Raw genomic sequence first — 21,236 nt, 5'->3', positions numbered from 1 at the left:
CAGAGTAGAGGAAAAGGGGTTTGTCCTCTTTGGCTTGGCAAGCATTTCTATAGCACTCACCACTACATTACCTTGGTCTTACTGTACTGACAAACCACATATTTGCATTCTTGGTCTCTCAAATAGCAGCAAACAAGAAAGCTGTTAGGAAGGATCTTGTACTGAAAGGAGCCTAAGGATATTTTTTTATAAACTCAGAAATGTTGCAATTACAATAGGATTGTCCCATTTGGTGTCAGTTGAAGTTAAATAGGAAACAGTCTCAGAAAAACCAGCAGTACTATTTAAGAATTTTTACACTTCTGATGAGTAACACCATGAGAACTGAGGCAAACCTCTCTTTCTAAACTCTCCAGGGTATTGCCCAAAACTTTCAGCTCCCAATTTTTCCTCCCAATAACATCTTAATAAATTATCAGACATTTCTGAGAGCTAGCATCCAAACTGTGTAATTACATCTATATTATTAAAATAATATCCCATCTGTCTCTGAGACCAGATTTTACAGCTAGTTGTTAAGAGTCACCTTAGAAGTTCCAGGGAAAATTCATATGAAGAATTAAATGTGGTATTATGGCAGACAGACTTGAATTGAGGGAGAAGCAATCCTTTTGCAGTAGCGGACTTGTGTAGCACTGTTGGACTGAAAGTTAACTTGGGTGGTTATAAAAATAAAAGGGTCATGAAGTTAAGTAGTTTGACAGCAACTGGACAATCTTAATGTAGAATCAGAAAAGTACATTTCCTGATGGCAATTTCTTTCAACCTCAAATAGCCATAAATTTTGCTTCATAGTATTTTAGGCACAAATGGAATAATAAGCGAGTTATAATAAATTGCTTTTCCACATGCTGGAGGCCTAAAGTAGTGAAGTTTAGATCAAATTCTTCCCTTCACGGCGAGATCAGCACTATGATTAATTCTCACCCACTATAAAGTACAGGTTTAACCACAAGGCAGTGACAAAGCCCCGTGTCACAGTATGGCCAGCGGCGTTATTGCGCTCACCTTGCACCTCTGCGCTCGCCCATCCCGGCTGTAACTCATGAGGAGGGCCAAACAGCCATGAAAGATGCTGTGCTGCAAGGAGACCTCAGAGGTTCATCTGCATAAATCTGTTTACCTCCTCCTGGAGGGAGCCGAGCCCTGTCTGATAAACAGCTGGTGTTTATTTGTTTTAGGCAGGCAGTGCTGTGCTAATCTGTCTCGGCTGTGTTGCAGTCAGCCCTGTAGACAAGGTGGATGCAAACTGCCTCTCCCGAAGCACCACTCTTTTTTATTTTTTTCCTCCCCATGTACCATTTACTTATAAAAACAAGACAACAAGACAATTCATAAGAAGATCCTATGCAGAAGCCATAGCAAGACCTGACAGGAAAATAAGCAGAATTGACAGCATGATGTGAACTCATTCAAAGCCATGCTGTACCTACGGGAAAGATGTGAGTGCCTGACACTGAAGTAATTCCACTTTACAATGAAACACCTTCCAGTCCTTGATTTGGGATCAGTGTATTTTTCATGACACAGGAGAAAAGTTGGGCAGATTCTCCACCTTTCTTTGAGTCCATCAAGATTTAACACACAGAGAAGGTGTTTCAAATTTTTGCCTTCACTGTTGTTCTGAATAGCCCATTAACCACATCAGAAAGCACCTGACCTGCAGCTGGTTGGAAATGGCCCATGACTTTAGCTTAGTGATGGGAGCATGGGGGTAAGTTAGAGCATTAACAACAGTAAGGCTGGGACCCACTTTTACACATGCAGGAAGTTTCCCTTTCTCTGGAAGAGCCAAGGCAGAAGGATGGCAGCTTTGGATCTGAAAAGGGATCTTTACCTAACCACCTTTTGCAGGACAGATTACTTGATCTGTACTTAAAGTGAATTTAGTTAGAAAAGTGGCGGTCTGAAACCAGAAACTATTTCATTCCCACCACTTGTTCCACGTGTCCTTAGTCATGTCTGTTCCTCTCCTCGAGATAAACATCCAAACACCTTCTAGTTCGCTGAACTTGTGAACCCAACACAGCCATGGGATACTGGAGAAGAAGAAGAGGGAAGAAGATTAATTCTGCTTTCCTCACACATCAGTCTAGCATGTCCTGACGGGTCACTTCTGCACTGGCCCTTGTGATAGAGCCTGGAGAAATCAGAACTTTTCCACTTGCATCACTGATTCAATGATTCTTCTCCCATCTTTTACTCTCATATTGTAGAGTCTCTCTATCTTAGAGCAAGGTCAAGACAAAAAGACCCCAACTCAACCTCCAAATTCCAGGTAGAGCACATGGAGCTGCTAATAGACTGTGTGCAATGGAAACACCTTGTTTTGAATAACCACCACTTTTCAATCACATGAGCAGATATTGGGAAGTTGTATGAGTACATTTCATGAATCTAATTTTCCAATTACTGTCTCATTTCTAAATCAGTCCTGGGCACCAGATGAAGAAGAGATGGGTTCAGTGACACTGCAAATTCTGCATTTCAAATTCCCATCACAACCAGCATCTTTGAAACCATGATTTGCTAATACTCTTGAAGCCTGAATACACATGATTGTGTTTGGACACAGATGACTACAGTGGAAGGAAAATGGACAAATCAATCTCCAGAGTAAACCATGAGCAGTGCCAGTAGTTAAGTTAGAGCAAACTGCAAAACTACTAATGCTGGATCATTTACACCAGGTCAATTTCAATTGTTAAATTAATTTCAATTAATTCCTCACATCATCTTTCAAATTCCCAAACAGCTAGCAGTCTGTCTTCTTGTATTTCTAATGGGTTTCCTGACCCTGGACTATTAATTCACAAAAACCTGTAGCTTTTTGGTAAAATAGACCAAAATTATAGACATGTCCCCTTTTACTTTTGCTGCCCTCTTTATTGGAAGATTCCTCTTTTTGCCTAGAAAAGACCAATATCAATTTTCTATAAATTTTTCTTCCTCCCCCCCCTCCACATGTGACCCTATTTTCCCTAAAGGTAGTTCCTTTCCTGCACCTCTCCATCACCAGCTCCTCCCTCCCTTTCCTTTTTCACATCATGGCATTTCTTCTCTCTGTTTCTTCTCTATTTTTTGCCCCTCTTGCTGTTCAAGCCCTGTTTTAAACCTGACTTATTTTAGATCTGTTTCTAGGGTATCCTGATTTGGGTCTGATCCTGGGCTCTTTGTAGATATGGTCTTGATTTTCATAAGCTTCTAATGCCTCATTTGCATCAACAGCACTTTATAAATGATAAAAACAATGACATTTTTCAGCAGTGGATGAGTCATTTGCTGTAACAACTAATTTATGCCAAAGAATTTTCTCTTTTCTTTCTACATAAGTTGTCCACAAAAAGGTAGCAAAGTTCTCACTTAGCCAGTGTGATTCATTCATTTCTTCCTCGACACTGCTGGAATAACTCTTGTGAATAAATGCTGCACAGCTCCGCTGCTCTGCCACAATTAAAATCAAATAAACAAAGCTTACAATTTACACTGGAAATCTTGTCACCACCACATGTAAGTACCAAGCAGAGAGCCCTTCATGTCAGGCAGTCAATCACAGCCTGGATGGGAACCAAACTCGATGAGTTACCCAATGTACCTCATCAGAGCAGAGCATGCACATTGGGCAGGACCAGATGAAAAAGCCCTGCCACTGGAGGGCTGGCAAGGCATTCTCTCACAGATTTGTCTCACAGGGAGAGAGGATAACACATAGGCAGGCTGCACAGAGCCTGAATGTCCCTCCTCACCTGGTGCAAATCCATCAAAGTCAATGGAGGATATTGATTTCAATCATGGACTGCTGTGAAGTACACGTAAACAAAGGGAGAATCAGTCCCACATCATTTTGAAAAATGGAGACATAAACAGGCTGTTTCTTATCTCTGCCTGGACTCCAAGTAGGTAGCCCTTCACTTCTGGTGGCTTCTGTCCCAGCTCTGACATGAGCCACCTCTGGGAAAGGGCCCAGGTACACGTTCCTACAACTCGGCACGGTGCCCAGACACTGGGTCTTTGCCAAGTTCCTCTGTAAGGCACCCTTCAAGGACTTGGACTCAAAAAAGTCATGATTATAAGCACCAAGCAGTTCTGACACAAATCATAGAGATTTATGTGAAGCATATCTGAATCTTTGGGAACTTGGTGGAGCAACCACAGCCTTCAGCTCAGTTAACGATCGTACTCCTTCATAAAGACTTTAAGAGAATGCTATTTTATGTTTCTGCAGTTCTTTTCATTTTCTTACTGTCCCCTTCATTCCTTGGGAGCAGCACAAGGTATGAGTGCAGCTCCCAGGTGGGAAGGAGGCTTTATTGCTCAGCTGACCCAGCAGACCCGGAGCTAATGCACTACATGCTGGTAAATGGACCTTGGTAAAAAATAACAGGCCTTGACTCATATAGCTGGACAATCTTGGCTAAAAGAATGATCCAGATATCCAAATCTACAACAGGAGCTAAAGTTCAGTGCAATTGAGCTCAGGAAAACAGGAGAGGAGCAACCTCTGCATGCCAGATCTCTGGTGCTTTGGAAATACCTGACATCCACCATTTCCAAGCATGTATCTGGCAATCAGGACATCACCAGCTCCTCTGGCTTTTGCTGCTGCATTAGCAGATGGAGAGGAAGCCCTGACCCAAATCACTGCCTTTCGCCTTCCAGCTGACTCCAGCCAGCCCTGATTTGAGGGAGAGATGCTGCAAAACAGCCCTCAAGCAGCACAGAGGGGTGTGATTTGCAGCTAATCCAGTGACTGGATTAGCAACCTCTGAGCTGCAGCACCAGCTCCAGAAGCAGCCACACAGGGACCACCAACAACAGTGCTCATGTGCTCTTGGAGCTGAAGGGAAATGGAAAGGGAGTTTGTGTGTGTGTGTAAAAGAGGTGATAGAAAGGCAAAGCGCAGGCACCCCTTAAACCAACAACTCATCAGAAGCAACTCCAGAGCCCACCAGACTCCCTCACCAAAACACCCTGACAGCCACCTGGAAGCAGGTGACATTACCTGGTGTGACATACCTGCAAAGTTTGAACCCAAACCAAAGCAAATTTTCATTTACTTCATGAAAAAAAAATCTGAAAAATAGTAAAGTTAGAATGCACTTGGCACCATTCCACACTCACTTTTTAAGCAAAACCTTCTCTCTGATTTTAAACACCTGACATTCCTATTAAAAAACTGCACAACTTCAAGCCCTTCTCATCCATTTCGGTCCCATAAATCTGAGTACAAACCACTTAGCAATTATTTTATGAAGAGAGCAATACAAAGTGTCTCACGGGTGCTGAGCAGTCTCAGCCAGGAAGCACAACACTGCATAGTCCTGCAGAACCAACTGCAGAACCAAGTTATCCTGGGGAGATCTAAACAAAAGGAGATAAAGCAAGAGGAAGGATCCTGAGCATCACCCCCAGCCTGACAATGACCACAGCAGCAAATGAAAGAACCCTTCAGCACATCCATGCCTTGCACAGCAGTGGGTTCTTGCCTTTGAGTCAGAATCCATCTCCTCCTCTTCCCGCAGATTTATGACTTTCTGGAATTGGTCAAGCAAGAGTTAATATCAACAGGACCTTCCCTTGATCCAACAAAGTAAATCTCTTCACCTGAGCTGTTGCCAAGGGTTAAAATGTCCTTTAGTATGGAGACCTTGAAGACTTTACCAAAAGAAACCCAACACTCCCAAGGCTCCCTGTGGCTGCCAGGGTTAGGGTTAGGCAGCAGGCAGCTGTAAATGGGCTCCCAGTCTTGTGCCCCAACCCAGTCTCTGCTAAATCTGCTCATGCTCAAGACACATCTCAAGATCCTCTCAGGTTAAGGCAGTCACTCTGGTCCCCCTTGCTATTGTCACCTCTGCAAAGCCTGGGGACAGGTTCACCCTGTGCTTGCCAATGTCTCTGCATGCACCAGCTCCTCCTCAGCTGGCTCCCAGGGGAGGACAAAACACTGCTGATGGGACCAAAACCTCTCTAACATTCCAGGCAAAGGCTTAAAAACCATCCAGTGATTCCCAGCATCGTCTGCACCTTCCTGATTTCTGGCTGACACTAGGTTGGAAGGATAAACTGCCTTTCCAGCTTCAGCAGCTTCTGTCTCCTTAGACAGCCAGCACCATCTTCTCATCCTGGGGGGATACTCAGGCTCTGCCTTTTATGTACAGGGTTAGCAGACAGCTGGCATCTTCTGAGGATGAAGACTAAGAATATCAGGACATGGGTGGAGGGGGAAAGGAGTGGGCTGCAGAGGTCTTTGCACTGGGTGAATGCCCAAGAGCCCCATGACAACATATCACAAAAGGGATCTTACACAAAGCATCGTCCTCACCAACCCATTGATACACTCCAGCAGCTCTTGGAAACAGGGACTGGGATTCTTGGCAGGGTGGGAGGAAAAGGGAAAGAGAGAGGAGAAGGGAGTCTTTCTGGTGAGCATGTTTTCTTTCCACCAGCCAGGCCCCTAGGTCCCCTGCTGCCAAAGCACTCAGAATAAAACATTAATTCAATACCACACATTTAATTACACATTATTTGAAAGTGAATTTATTTAACGGAGGAAAATAGTCTTCAGAGAGCATCTGCCTCCTTCAGACTCATGCGTCTGCAGGGAGGGAGGCTTGGAGAGGAGATAGGAGGCATAATGGTTTGTTTTACATCAGCAGCTATTGCTGTTCAGCTCATCCCTTCAAAACAGGAGATTTTAAGGAGATAGAGTTGTGTTTTGCAGCAACTTACCAGCTGATTTGATTTTCCAGCTAGTTTTCACTTGATTGGAAAGTGCTGCTGCAGACAGATACCACTTGTCTTTCTGTTTTACTATTTTTCCAGGGGAAAGGAAGGATTACTGGTGGAGGGTTGGAGGGGGATTGGCTGCCCCTCGAGGGACCACGTGGTAGTCAGATTTCAGGCTTAAGGCTTCAACAACACAGTAATCAGACACTTAACAGCATCCTATTGCCGAGATGGATAATCACAAGAAAGGGGGAAGTGACTGGGACTCAGCAGCAGCCTGGCAGGTTGGAGAATGTCTGCCAGCAGGAACACAGAGCCTTACCTTCCACCCCTGAGTCACAGGGGCTCAGGGCTATGGACTGCCCCAGCCTGGGAGCTGACTGCACGGCTCTGCCAGCTACAGCAGGGCCAGGAGCCCAGCAGAGCCTGCTTTCAGCAGCGTCCAGCCCCACATTTCCCCAGCCAGAGCTCCACTGCAGAGATGGAGCAGAGTCCAGTGTCTCACATTTCCCCAGCCAGAGCTCCACTGCAGAGAAGGAGCAGACTCCAGGGCCTGGTGCAGGCAGCAGCCCCTCCATGGCTGAGCAGCTGCAGGGTCAGAAATGAGTTCCTGAGTCCTTTGAAGGGAGGAGTTTGCTCGCAGTGAACTCAGCCTGAGCTTTGGCCTTTGCTGTCCTCTGGCATCCCCACAGTGTCCCAGCAGGCAGATGCCACACAGGGCTGGCTTAACTGGTGCCACATGAGACTTTCTCCCAGCCCTTGTCCCTGTACTGGCTCTTCACACTCCTTGATTTGGGAGCAGCACTGAAAATCTCACTTATCTCTGCAGCAGCCTTGATTAGACTGCATTCCCCCTCACCCCAAGGAGACACAAAATTGTCCCAGTCACCACCACTGCTCCCTCCAAAAGGTACCAGCAGAGCTCAGCCCAGCCAGTACTGACCCCTACAGACATCCCCTGGTCAATCATTGCCCTTTTTGGCCTCAGCAGCCAGATCTTGCTGGTGTCATTCCCATCCCAGCCATCAACCTCAGTGCCATGCTGCAGCCCGCTTGCACACCCATGTAGATATTGCAGCACAGGTTCAGGTCACAGCATTAAGCTTTTCCTTCTAATTTCAAGGATTTAGGGGGTTTTGTAACACTGTTTTAGTGTAGTTCAGTCACTGCCCTTATTCACAGTTTGAAGGAACTAGCTCATATCATAATTGCTAAAAAAATCCAGATTATTGAATATGTTCTGGAAAACAATATGTGCCTATTAGAAGGGTGGCACTAAAGAAAGAAGTGTGGTTTGGAAGTGACTCAAACTAAAACTGTGATCCCCATTGTAAAGTACAGAATAAGAACTGACCCCAAAGCTGGGTGCAAAATGAAGAAGTATTTTTAGACAAAGTGCAGTTTTTTCCAGATGTGGAACTGCTTAAAGACTTTCAGAAAAATCTGTTGTGACAGAATTCCTGGACCATCTCAAAGCAGAAAATTTGGTGAAAGGGCCTTGTGTTCTGCATTTTCCAGCTAGAGCTCCAGGCAGGTTGGAAGTGCTTCTGTTTGTTGCTGTCCTCACCATCATCACAAAGACAAAAAGGAAAAGGACAATGTTGAAAGAAATGTAATATCCTCTCTTTTTGTGTGTGTGTGTGTCTGTAAACTCCAGGTAGTAATATCATTTCTTTCCCCATGCCCAGTCATTTTCCCACCAACAACTTTGCTTGGTGGTCATTAAACGAGTGGCTAATGCAGCCAAACCCATGGAACAAGAAAATTCCAGAAGTGAGGCCATATGGAACAAAAACATGAAGTGTTGAGAGACAGATCTCAGGCTCAAGTTATGATTTGGTTAGAAAGTCTCTCTCTAGTTTGCCCAATTTCCATCTCTCTCCTTCCTTCCCACCTCCTCTGACTCCCTTTCTCACAGGACCAACACAGGAGCTGTTTTAAGTCTGTGCCTTGATGAGGTGTTCCCTCAGATCCACGTTTTCCTAACACCCAGAATGGACCTTGCTCTGTCTTTGTTTCTGCCTGAGGTTTCCTTGGCTTGTTCTGTCTGCACATCCCTTTTTCCATCTCCACAGCTCCTCCTGCAGAAGGAAACCCCTGAAGGAGGAGTAATGTGAGACAGCTCTGCCTGCTGGGCTCTAAAATTACTGTGGTTTGGGTGATTTAGGCTATTGTTAAGAGGCAGCAAATTATGCAGAGAGGGATAAAGAGGAGGAGGATCATACAAAGGAATTACTAATCTGATGGGGAGAGCAGCTGGTCCTCATTTAACCCTCCAGGTCTGTGCATGATTGTGCTCCTTTGCCCTTTGCCTTAGTCACAAGTAGCAAACGAATTTTGTGCTGGTGCTCCTGTGAGGCTGCACAACAAGAGAATCCACTTTTCCTCCAAGGTTCTCCTTGCAGTAGGAAAAAAAAAAAGAGGGGAGAAAGGAGCCCACCAGCATGCTGGGTTCATCCTGCAGAAGAGGATCCCTAAAGGCAGCAGCTCAGCTGTGCTTTTGACTCCAAAGCTGTTCCATGGTGGGATCCAACTTGTTTCCCAGGCACTGGCTGTGCAGAGGCACTGTCCAGGCAGCACCACCTTCCTCTCCTTGGCACAAACAAACCTCTTTGAGCAGTGAGAGCTGAACCAGAAATAGATCTCCTTGGGTTAGGCTTTGAAAATCCCTCATCACCAGGAGGTCAGCTCTGTTTAAGGAACCACATGCTCTTGTTAGAGAATCCTTCCCTGATGGCACTGCTTCACTGTGTCCCTTATTGTGGTTATAAAGGAGAATCCATCCTGGGTTATTGTCTCTGACACTCCCAGCATGGGGAGAACACAGGGTGATAAAACAATATATATTTGTCCATTTTTCTGTCTGTCATCCTTCAGCAATATCTCACATGATTATGAGCCAGATGGTTGGGGTGAATTTTCACAAAATCCTGCACAAATTTCAATGAGTGCAAGAGGGGAAAAAAAAGGATCCTACAGTTTTCTCCTGTGGCCAAACATCAGTGTCTGCACCAGAGGAAATATGCCCAGTTAATTCTTCTTAAAGGCCTTGGTGAGACTCAAGAAAACATTCTGCAGTGCCGGTAGCCTCAGAAGACATGATTAATTGCAGATGGTGAAAAGGTGCATGTTCAGCTTTAACTGAGCTCTGTTTGAAGACTGGATGATTGTGAAGTTGGTATTCAAGGCACATAGGGAAGGCAACCTATGAGGATCTTCAGCTACAAAACCAAGATATTATATATATATATATATATATATACACACACATATACTTTTAAAATATATATCATATATGGCTTAACAGCTTAAATTTAAATGTGTATTATGAAGTTTTACAGCAAGAACATACTGCTAGTGGAAAGGACCAAAATCAGCAAGATTTCTGGGGAAGGTGGGAAAGAGTAATACTGTTTTTCAATTACCAGAGGATGCAGAAGCATAAAAAGAACCTCCCAAAGCTGGCAGCAGCAATTTGCAGATGAATATATGTGTGTGATGCTACAGAGCATTGAGTGGGGAATAAGGGTGGAAATATCTTCAATACCTTAAGCTGTTTCTCCTCACTAGATTAGGAGAGGTCTCCTTTCATCCAAAAATACCTTGAACAAGACTATATATGTTGCTTTCCTGAACTGCCTTAATTGAAGGTCCACCATCAGATATTGGGATGGTAACACGGCAAAATGAGAGGCCACTAATCCAATCCATCAATCTCCCTACAAATCCTGTTTCCTTATTGCAATCTGAGCTTGGAAAGTGACCCCAAATTCAACCTGGACTGAAAAGGTCACCTTGAAGTCTTTTCTTTATCAATCAGAGTTTAAATCAAGTCTTTTAACCTTTTCCCAGGGCAGAGATTTTTTTAAACAGGTAGTGGGAAAATATACCCAGATCAATATCTGAGTGCATATGAGCGCCCAGAGTTCAAAACTTCACTCAGACTTGCATTACACAGCCAGGCTGCAATTCTCCTGCAAACAGAGCTCACATCAAGTCACCTGAGGTATCCAAACTACAAACTGGAATTGTAGAGAGAGAAGAAAAAAATAAAAAATAAGGAAGGAATGAATAATTACCGAGCTGTTAAATATCACATCTTCATTTCTGGAAAGAGTTCAACAAACAAAAAATTCCTACTTTGCCCAGTTTGCTTCATTTATCCTTTCTTAATGGATAGTGCTGTTTCTCTGTGGCATAAATTGCAGTGTCTCTTGTTCTCTGTTTCTCTTCTCTCTCTAGGGATTCCTCTCTCAAACACATCCCAGAACAGGAAAGGCTCTGGCTGTGTTTGAGACCTTGAGCATAGTCCATGATGCTGAAAAATCCCTCAGTCCATGATGCTACAGCAGAGAGGACTCTGGTTCCTGCCTTCAGCATTTTCTTCCAGATCATTAGCAGGCATCAAGAAAAACATAGGTGATTAACAGCGACCTCCAGGACACATCACTTTCTACCTCTTTCCAATTGGAAACACTTTTAGCAACAACTCTTTTCTGTCTCTTGCTCTTAGGGCAGATTTCTACACGGGTTCTTTGTCTTGTCGATGCATTTGTCAGTGCTTCTACCCCTAGTCATTAATTTCAGATGCCTGGTCCTTGTCACATACTTGTGGAACACCTCAGTGTATTTTATCCATGGAGTTTCTCTCAGATATGGTGGCAGTGAGCTCCTCAGGATTAGTTGAGTGTGACCTCCCACCCCTTCAAGCCACAATTCTTTGGTCTTCACAGAGCGTTGCTTTCCAGGTGTTCTCCCACAACATCCTTTAAAGTTAAAGAAGATTCCCAAGAATTTCCCAGAGCAAACACCAAACTCACTGGTCTGTCTCTTGTCCCCATTATGTCCACCACTTTCCAACTCTCATCCATCTGCCCAATTTTAAACAGGCAAATTAAAATGTCAGCAAAGAGCTTGGAAAGTTTTGTGTGCATACCCTCAGGATGTGCTCTCCATCTGTAAAGGATGCTCACCTGGTCCCATGCCCTTGAACAGCTGGTCACTGATATGAACCCTTCATCCTCCATAAAGCTGGATGCAATTTTGGCAGATGAAAAATATTTAATAATCTTTCTCTCCTCTTATCACTGATTCAGGCTGGCTTTTGTTCTGTCATCAGTGTAAGTTCTCCAAATATCACTCTCAAGATAAACACTTTCTCCTCCACATTCTCTGTACCAGATCCCCGTTTTCCTCAAAACTCCAAACATCTCCTTGATGCGAGGCCAGTTTTGCTGTCTCTGAAATGCTTATGTGCAAAAGGACTTCCCTGCCTGAAATACACCCTCAGCATCTGTATGGCTGCTGCTTTCCACCCCTTTGTTTTCTCCTGCATTCTTCTTCCTCCCCTCTCCTTTCATTGTGATACTTCAGCAGTGCTCCATTATGGTTCCAGTCTCTGGCTTAGCCAGCCTGGCCTATGTCAGTCCCATCATCCTGCCTTTTATTATCTTTTTTTTGCTAGATTGAATGTTTAGGGCAGCCTTCCCAACTGTGTCTGAAAGACCTGCATTAAAGCCCAGCCAGCTTTCCTCCACTCATTTTGCATTCCCTGTGAGCCAGCTCTCCAAAAGGCCACTGGTTTTGTGTGGCTGCCCTTTCTGCAGACCCTCCTCAGCACTTCAGCTCCACAGGAAATATAATCACTTCAATTTCAAGTGTATTTATTACAGTTGCTCAATTTTCTTTAATCTGTCATTTCTCCTTCTCCTCCCCCCATGACTGCTTTCTTTTCATTGAGCTGTGAGTGCTCTGAGGAGGCTTTTACCTCTGACCCTCTCTGCCTGCTCCAGCCCATCCCTGCACTGGCTCACGCTGGGCTCCTTCTGCACTGATTATTGCTCATTACCATGTGGCTTAATGAATGTGCTGGGCCCTTTGCAAACAAATGCATGTGTCACAGGCAGCACCTCCCACTGCTGACCTCTCAGGACTAACTGAGGCAGAGGAGACAACACTTTCAGGAACAAATTGCCTGTATCATCAGCACTGAGAAGGAAAGAGACCGAGAAATCTCTAAGGCCTGTCTGAGAGAAGGAAACCTTAACAACAGAGTGCCCATGTCTGCCTGAGTCTTGTAAAACAACATATTTCTGGGCAGGGAGAACAATGTTTTTATGTAGGGGATGCATGTCCCTCCAGTGACAAGGCTGTAAAACCACAAGCATCCCTTCAGAGCTGGAGCTGTAAGAGCCAGAGAAGCCCCAGCTGACATGAAAACCATCAACATGCCTCCCCACATGTAAAGTTGTGTGAGCACACACACCTCCCGAGGCTTAATTGGTGTATTAATGTATTAAAGCACTGACACAAACAAACAGGGACTGCCTTCATAAGCTACAAAATCCTTGAGTACATTGTAATTAGCTGGGCTTGTTAAACCACTTAATAAGCAATAGATAGCATGTGTCTGATGCCCCTGCGTCTTGGCTCAGAGGGAAAGACAGGCAATTGCTTAAGTATGAAATGTGTTCAGTTCTTAGGTGAATCCTAAGAACTGTTCCCCTGACATAGAGAACTTCTGCCCAGGGCAGACACAGCTGAGACCAACACCAGGGTCACTCAACGCAGTCCCCACTCCTCCCCTTATGTCCTGCTCCTTCCAGACAGCTCCCAGATTGTGTCAAGGAGAGGTGGGAAGGGCTGGCACTGGGAAGCAGCAAGCCATCACCAGGATTCTTGCTGTGATCACCCTTTTCCCACTCCCTGAAGAGTCCCAGGAAAGGGGAAAAGTCAGCAGGGACACAGGCAAACCAGGCAAGACAGCTGTAGAGCTACCCCAGCATCCCTGAATGCAAATGGGCAGGCAGTGCTTTAATTTTATCCCAGATCCCAGTCTTACTCCCACTGTGCTAGCACCCATCCATGTGCCCCTGTGCAGTCCAGCTGGCTATCCAGCTCCAAATTTAACTCTCCCCAGCACATCACCACGCACCACTGCAGCTTTCCCAGAGCAGGCAGAGAAAGAGAAGCTCCCTCAAACACCGCCTCCACCCAAGTCCACCACGGGGATCTGCAGCTCTGCAGCTATTCCTAGATCCCAACTGCATACTTCTTTTCATCTTTGTTCTGCCTCCTATTCTAGTGCTGAACCCCAGGCCTGCTGCCTTGGAGCTTCTTCCACATGCTGCATTCATCCATTTTTAAAGGTGACCTTCCAGCTTTAAAGGAAACTAGCAAGCCTCACTGTCTTCATTTGTCCTCCCCTTCTTTTCAACCTGCTCCTTATTATGAATTAAAAAGGGGCCTGAAAGGTTTTCTCTATTAAAAAATAAAAGCTTTAGAAAGAGCACATGTTTCCAAATAATTTCTCTCCCAGTTTTTGCAGCAGACATCTTGCATGTCATGGTGTTTGCTTGCTGCAAACTATCAGCTGCCAGCCCTTATGCTCTGATTCAGCCACTTACCTGACCTTGTGGGGTGCCTGTCACCCCACCCCACCTGTGGCCACTCTCTCCCTAGTTCTGTCACTGCTGTTTGGCCAAGCAGTGCCCTGAAAGGTTCTGGGTGAAAAACAACTTTTGAGGGAGAAGAGTAAAGAGGGGTTATTTTAACTTGGACAATACCAGATACCCAGGCTAGACTGTGGCCTCATAAGCTCTTGTGCTGGCACAAATGAAATGCAGCAAATAAATGAAGTTCTCTTTATTTCACCTTACTGCCAAAAGTGCATTTTACAAGCCCTGGGGCTGTATAGCAATGGAAAGGGAAGGTGTCTCCAGCCCTGAGCAATAAGATTACTCTTGCCAATGAATTGGTGACAGTAATTAAATAGGAAATAGCAAAGCAACATGAGAGTTTCCTGCTGTTCTGGTAGAACATTTTGCCATTTAATCAGAACAAGCAGAACATGAATTTTTACTGTAATACAACTGATATAGGAGAGAAAACCATGATCTGATAAAGTGAAAGCTCCATTTCCAGCCCCTCTCTTAAATTACAGAATCAAACAGAAAACAACAGCAAAGCACAAAGAAAATAAACCAAACAACCAGTCCCTCTTCCTCCCTTCCCACTCTTTGGCTGTGAGTTCTGCTGCTATCCAGACAGGTTGTGTTGTATATTTATTTTTGACAAGAGGTCAGGACACCACAAATCACCATCATACAGCTACACTCTGGATTTAATCATCTGCATTTGCTTCCATCCAGGAAACCAGAGATTTTTTCTGAGCTAAGGACATCTGCCTGCCAGGCACGAGGCTCACACTCACAAACTCATTTCATGCTGAACACCAAGTGACCACAACAAGCAGGAGCCCTTATTCACAGCTGGCTTGTGCCACACTGAGCCTGGAAGGGCTTGGCTCAGTCAGAAAACACCCAGACTCTCTTCCCAAGCCATTCAATAATCCCTACCTGACACTGTTTGCCAGGCTAAGTGTTAATCCTTAAACCCTGCTTGATCCCATAGCATCCCTAGGACTCTTTCATTCTCCTTCCAAGCCAACACATCCATGCTTTTCCTGACAGCCCCACTGTGCTCTCACACGCTCACTTGGACATACACTTTAACTCTCCAAAAGCCAACCATCGAGCTGCACAGCAAGGGAAGCAGCTGATTATGCTCTTCCTACAATTATCTGCTGAAAGTAGGCGAGTAGTTCAGATTTTTAGGAGAAAAAGAGGGCTTCCCAAAGCAAAGGCAAGATTTCAAGGAGGTACTGCCAGGTCAAGCTTGAGTACAATACATAATGGAAGGCTCCTTGCTTCGCCTCACAGCCACAGCCTTTCCTTGGCTCTGATGCTCAGTTTTATCTTTGGGCTATGAATGATTCATGGAGCCTTAAAATATATATAATCTATATCTCCTAGAACAAAGAGTCTTTTTTTCAGGGGGTTTTAAGGGAGCAGGGAGCAGCATGTGTGCTGCCTGCACTTGGGCTTGGATGTCCCATGGGAAAGAACCCTTGTGTCTCCCTGTTTCTTCCCAAACCCAAGCAGCTGTTCTGAGCTTGCAGCTGAGCTCTGTGAGAGACCCCAGCTTAGTCTCTAGGACACAGGGATGTGCTGCTGAGGGTCTCCAGAGCTGCTGTCTGGAATCACACTCAGCTCAGAGCCAGGCTGTTCTCATCCATCCCCGACAGTCCCAGCTCATGGACACTGCCAGTGGACTGTGGGGACTTAAATCATTTATACAGAACTGCAGCAAAACTTACCTCCATGTCACAGCCTAATGCCCTCAAGACTCTACCATCCTGACTTCCAATCCTCTGCCCTGGGCTGTGGATCACATTTAAGGAATGTGTTTCTTCCCTTGGAAATCCAACACCGCCTTTCCAACATGAATATTTGATTCCTACTACACACACAAACACAAACATACACACCCCCTGCATCATAATCAGCAGGCATCTACTTACTTCTCCAGACAAGGACACCACTTTGGACAGCTCCAAGGATCTCATGCCAAAGGCATTTCCTTTCCCACTGAAGAGATGGCCATCCTCTGGTTTCTTGTTGAGGAACCTAAGCATGGGGCTGGGTGAGATCTGGTGAAAGCTCCAACCAGTTCTCACTCAGCAGGGAGCACAGGGAAACGAGGTGGAGAGGTTTCAGAGAGGGAGGGCTGGAGTCCTCAGTGGCCCGTGTCCAGCAGGCTGTGGGATGGCTCCCTCCCTGTGCTGGCACACCAACAGCCCAGCTGGATGACACACTGAGCTACACACTGCTGTAACTAAGGGCACAGACATGCCTCAAAGGCTTGAACCAACCCTTCAAGGCATCACCCAAATAGATTTCTGTGCAGACCTTTGATTTCAGTGGCCCTTTCAGATCAAAGAGCCAGGTTTGTTTCTGTGCTGTATCTACAGCTCATGATCACCACATTTCCTTATTCTTTGAGTCTTAGAGGTCTTCCTTAGAAGGATTGTCAATCCTTACCTATTTGGATGTACTTGGCAATATCTTTTATGCTCAGGAGTCTTCTTTGTTTTCTAAGGATGACTTTGTCTTTTTGGTGAGAGATATTTGCCTTCCCTTGTGACAATGCTATTGATATCATCCTTCCCTTTTTTCCTTTTTTTGAGGTTCATGCCAGCACCACTGAATCCAGAGAAGGAAATTTGGCAAAACATGAGATGCTTCACATATTACAGCCATGCAGAGAAGCTTAAGGACCTACAGAGAATGTTACCCAACTCCCAAGAGTCCACTGTGAAGTTAACAGGATTAAACTGAGCTTAGCCTAGTCACAGGATGATACTTTCATCCAAGATACACTGTCAGTGCTTTCATTACCTTCTTCTGAAGCCATGGCTATAAGATCTTCTGTTGGGATTGAGTGGCAAGAGTGTCATAGGCTGCAGAAAAGGCATTCTCTCTGTGTTGGCCCTGGGCAGGAGGGCTAAGGCACACCACAGCCCTTTTTTGGCTGACTGCTAATGAAAATGAGAGACTGGCACTATCATCAAGTAGCCACCCTTGCAGTCCTGTGCTTTGAAATTTTCTAAAGGAGTCACAGCTATGCCAAACACCTCCCACAGCTCTGCCATACCTGCTGGCCTTTGGGCTGCATCCTCCTTCCCCACACCTGACCCGGGTGGCCAAACTGGAGCAGCCGTGGGCGTCAGCCCTGGCCCCCAGCAGCACTTGGCTCTTCTGGTTTTCCACTCCCACACAGTGCCAGACCTGCAGCATTTCCAGCCAGAAGAGCCCCTGCTTTCTCCTGAGCAGGGACTGACAGTTTCCCACTGATACTGCCTAATGCAGTCAGTTATCATTGATGCATTTAGAGCAGATCCATCAAAATAATTCCTGCTAGAGGTCTGAATCCAGCACATTACACACAACAGCTCCCTAGAAGGAGAAAAAATGGCACTTACCTGTCTTCAAGGGAGGCCCTTCTCAGTTGCCTGCAAGGTCTGTGCGTGGTGAGATGTGCTGGCTTTGGGGGACTCGTACCTCTGCAGGTGTTCCAGCAGTGCTGAGCATGTCTCTGGAGCTTAAACACCTAAACTTCCAAACCCTCTGGGACCACCCAATAAACCAACGTGTCCAGCAAGCACAAAGCAAACCTGCAGCCACCTTCAGAAGTCTACAGGGGGCTGGACCAGGCACCATCAAGGAAGAGGTGTCTGTGCACAGCTGCTCCTCTCATCCCCACATATTGCCTGCCACTGATGCAGCAAACCCAAAATGCTCTGTTGATCCAGAATATCTCTAAAATTGCCAGGCAACAAGGCCACACAAGGAAACCTGAGCAGAGATATGACTCTTCAGCCTGCAAGATGAGCTCACATCAGTGATGTTTGAAATGTGCATTAGCATGATGTCACTGCACATGTCTGACAGTGGCACCAGGGACTGAATCCTGGCAGGACCAGGACTTGGCTACATCAGCTTGCAAGACCAGGAGCTCCCTCCCTCTTGTATCAGATGTTGTAATATACTCCATCACCTCACCAGCCTAGTCCATGGACTGTAAGCATCCCTCCCTCCCTCTCCTAATTATCTTAATAAACAGCCTGGACACATCTCTGACTCACTTAAGATAATGATGACCTGGCCAAAATCAGTTTATTCAGACATCCTGGCAGTTTACTGAGCCTAATGCAGCTCCAGTCTGGCTCTCCCTGACTCCTCATGGATGAGCCTGACCTCCAGCAGCAGCTGCTCTGCCACCAGTGGATGGAAACCCACACACAGGTCAGACACAGGCTGCTCCCAGAATTCTGACTGGAGCCAGGAAAGATACTTGCTCTGAAAACAAGCTTTTAACTGTTCCAAAGGCCCAGGCAATGACAGTTTTTCTTGCCTGCAGAAAGACCTGTCAGGATGGTACTAATCCCAACATATGAAAAACAAACTTGGGGTTGGGGACAACCCCAAATAACAGATGATTGAAGGGCATCTCTGCATGTTACATTTCTGACTGCCTGTCTGAAACATTCACTCGCCAAACCCAAGAGCAAAACCAACACCCATCATACAACATGAATATTTGAAGCAAAATCTTGGAGAAAAAAGGCCAAATACTCTGAAATAATAAACAAATGCTTACCAAAAGTCAACTTCTCTGCAGGAATCAGGCACAGATTACAAATGAGTCACTAACAGCAGAGCAAATCATTTAACCAGCACTTAGAACAAATCCCTCCACTTTGTATAGAACAACCAAAATTTATTCCTGCTGATTAGTCAGCAATTACACTCACAAGTTCAAAATAATACCAAAATTCAAATGTAGCTGTCTTGCAGTTGCACTCTGCTTTACTGCTGGAGAAACTATCATCTTCTCTTTGGGGAGGAATCCTCCTGCAGTTATTTACTGGTGTGTGGGTTGGGATTTATTCTAGCTCTGTGGCATCAGACCACATGCTGGCACCACCAAGGAGCCTGCCTGTCTTAAGGAAAGTAGTAGGGACAGCACTGGAGAAACCACAGAAGATAAAGGTGAAGCAAAATGCAGCACAACAGCAGAAGATACAGCATTGCTTCACCAGATAAAGCACCTTTTCCAGATGAGAGTGGGCAGGTCTCCTATGAAACTACACCCACACCTTCAAAGCAGCTGTATGCACTTCCCCACAGTTTGTTAAATTTTCTTCCAACTGCTCAGGCTCTGCAGGCACTGGTAAATGCATGGTTAATATGGACTCTTTGACTCATTGCAAAAGCAGCACCAGAAGTGCTTCCAAACGTTAAGGGAAAAAAAATCAAATCACTCAGCATTGATTTCTTGTGTGCTCTCTTGCTGCTGCTCCTCCAAACCTGTGGTTTTCAGCTTTACTACTGTGTCTAGGTCTCCTTATCCTCTGCTAATGCCAGGCTTAACCCTGAGGATCTGCAGCTTGTTCTGGGCACAAATCAGAGCAGAGCATTTTCTGAATCAGCAGAAGCAGCTTCCTCTGACTCCCCACAGCTCCCAGGAAATCCCTGGACAGCAGGACATAGACACTGGGAAAGGACAAAGGCCTGGTGGTAGAAAGAAACACCAAACCACCACCTTCAAAACAAGCTCAAGCCTCTTGGGAGAGAAGGCATGACTCCTCAAGACCATATCTAAATAGACAAAAGAGCAGCAAAGAACACCAGGAGTCAGTGCAATGTGGATAAGCAGCTGCAGAGCTCAATATACCCCAGTCATGACCTACAGCATCCCACACACCCTGCAGCAAGTCTGAGCCCAAGGACCCACACAAAGACTCCATGCTGGAGAGAGCTACAGTGCCAGAAACACACTGTGCCTGTCGTGCTCCCTCCAGGCAGAAATTAAAAGAAACACAACTCCATCTTTTTAGAGTCAAAGTACAATGAGCCAAAACTTTGTTTCTCTGCTTACTCACACACAGGCTCCACACTCTACATGACCTGAGGAGGCAAGGTTGTGATGTTCAGGAGGAGCTGATCATTCTTGCTAGAGGTCCTCTGCCCCCACCCTACCAAGCCAGCATCCCAAGCTCCTTCAGTAATAACCCTTTATTTGAAGAGTCATTTGAAGCCAGAGTGGGGAGAGAGAGCAGCACAGCATTACCAACTCATGGTCCAGCTGTCACAAAGAGCATGGAGCCTTCACATGGGTACATCAGGCAACAGAGACAGCCAAGAAGAAAGAACAAGAAGAAACAAGTTCCAACCCTTCTGTGATGCCTGTCAGAGCCCATAGTTAAACCAGCTCCTTTTGAACAGACAGCATTAAAAGTATTGTGGAACTCATACGTAAGGAATCAGTTGCCCTGAAACACAAAGCAAAGTGAACCAAAGCTGATCATAGCAGCAGCCTGAGTAATTGGCTAATCAACCACTGTTTGCAGTGTTGCTGGGCTGTGAAATCTCATAACAGACCCTGCAGAAGTGGAGAAGAAAAGACAGAGCTTCTAAACCCCATGTTTGTTTCCCACACCTCAGAAAGAAAAAGGAAACAGGGATGGAATCCAATGCAGCTCAGCTGCTCATCCCTTGTGTAAGGTTATGTTAGGAGACAGACATTTGTCCTGGGCACTGCAGACATTCCTGGAAAGGTTAAGGTCTCAGCCATCACCTAGTCCTGTGAACCACAGCACCCCATCACTGCTAGAGACACACTCATTAGAAGGGAAGGTCATGTGGAAATTCACCCACAGCATCATTTTGAGACATTTGCTTGAAAGTCATGCCAGAAAGTTATAGGAACAGAAGGATGCTGGAAAACATGTTTTTAATTTGCTCATCAAAACTCTCACCAGGTTTTCTAAGAGGGTTCCAGCACCATCCACCAATATGTGCTCAAACACACCCCCGTCCTCATGCCCGCTGTCACCTGCAGGTTGGCACAGCAGCTTTTAGTTACATCAGTGACATCTCCTGTGAACAATTCTAAGACACAACTAAGACACACCCTCATGCCAAGTCCCACACACTGCAGAATGGTTCCTCTCTTCTCCTGGAGCATCCAACCACCCAGACATGAAATTCTAATGAGGAACCTGAGCACAGTTCTCACCTGTACCCCACTGCCTCTACAGCAAACACACCCTTGAGAGCTTAACATGAGGCTAATTGTTCCTGAGGAGAGCACAACAATCCAACACC

At 45.6% G+C, this 21,236-nt stretch overlaps 1 protein-coding gene across 2 annotated transcripts in view; it reads right to left on the bottom strand.

Moving 5' to 3' along the window:
* Positions 1 to 21,236, bottom strand: part of NTRK3 (neurotrophic receptor tyrosine kinase 3) — a 216,243-nt gene that overhangs the window by 55,351 nt on the left and 139,656 nt on the right. The window lies entirely within an intron of this gene.

The sequence above is a fragment of the Haemorhous mexicanus genome, chromosome 13, assembly GCF_027477595.1.
Source record: "Haemorhous mexicanus isolate bHaeMex1 chromosome 13, bHaeMex1.pri, whole genome shotgun sequence".
NCBI classification, from domain to species: domain Eukaryota; kingdom Metazoa; phylum Chordata; class Aves; order Passeriformes; family Fringillidae; genus Haemorhous; species Haemorhous mexicanus.
Note: the sequence above shows the minus strand (reverse complement) of the source record. Positions and strands in the feature narration are given on the sequence as shown.